We start from the raw sequence: 1,377 nt of genomic DNA, 5'->3' as shown, positions 1-1,377 counted from the left end.
AAAAATATTTAAAACAAACCCAATCTTTGAGTCGATTGAAATTTTCTTTTTATTGGTTTAAAAAGTTTGAGGCTTTTATGAAAACTTGTTCGATTTTTCTAAATTTTGTATAAAGTTTGAAATTTTGTTTTATGTAGTTTTAGTTACAGCATGAACAATATTAAAAAAAAATATGTAAGAAAGTCTAAATTCGGGCGGAACCGAGCATTAAATACCCGGCGCAAGTTTAAATATATGTTTTTTCACCTTTCCGAAAACTGCCGCTAGATGGTAAGCCGGGGTGTATCAATTTTGAGTAAATTGGCGTCCTTAAATTTCGAAATATTGAAGTTTCAAGCATTTCTACAATTTACCGTTATATGAAAAGCGGCCGTAATTTTAGTCCGATTTCAATAATTTTCAACGTTTTGCTTTTATGTGGCAAGCACAATAGCCATACCGAGCTTGGTACATATTGGTGGAACGGTTACCGATAAAAATATATGTGATCATAAGTGGGGGGTGCCACGCCCATTTTCCCAAATTTTACCATAAACGTATTTCTTGGTAAAGAATTGTTGCAAGCATCAATTTTGCATAAATTAGCTTTAATATTTACTGATTTATCGAAGATTTTTTATTTCTTTAAATTACCGGTTTCGTATTTTTTTGGCCTTATAACAATTATATTCCACCATTTATATTGAGCTCGAGGCCGTTTTTTAAATGAAAATTTATTGTGGAAAAGCAACAACAATTTAAAAAAATGGTAGAAGTGATAGCTATTTCGGAAATCACCACATTTCCTCATCAGACTTCTTTCAGTAGGATTCGAACCGACGATCCCACTGACTCAGCCAGTTGCCTATGCACCGTGCTAAGTACGCCTTGTAAATTATCGTTTGCTTTTTTCCACTATTTTCATTTTTGTTATGCCAACACAATCAAGCGCAGCTATTCCGCTGCAATTCACTTGATCATGTGGTTGTTGGTATTGTTGGTTTTTGCTAATAATTCTATTTTAGAACTAGCCAATGCCCGCTTACTTCGCGGCGCCTAATAAGAGCTTTTCGTTGGCCAATGCAAAAGAGCGTTTAAAAACAAAATTAGTCTGTAAAGTCAAAATTTTTGATTTAAGTTGAAACCACTAAGGTGCAGTATCCTCCTCACACATAGGCCAATAATAGTAACGCTGTGATACCATATGGAATACCTATACCTTTTGGTGTCATGAGCTTTACCAATGGTCTTATTTCCACCTGTGAGATCTCTGCCAAGCATGCGTAATCTTTTTGTATGATCTTGCAACTACAACATTGGTGCCAATAAAAGTTCTTATAGGGAAACCCAAGAGCACAGAAGTGAGTTTTCCGGTACATTGCTAAATGAGTCGTGTGA

This window comes from Rhagoletis pomonella, unplaced genomic scaffold (assembly GCF_013731165.1).
Source record: "Rhagoletis pomonella isolate Grant_MI unplaced genomic scaffold, Rhpom_1.0 Rhpom_scaffold_00003, whole genome shotgun sequence".
NCBI lineage: Eukaryota > Metazoa > Arthropoda > Insecta > Diptera > Tephritidae > Rhagoletis > Rhagoletis pomonella.
The sequence above is the reverse complement of the archived record's forward strand: the minus strand, read 5'-3'. Positions refer to the sequence as shown.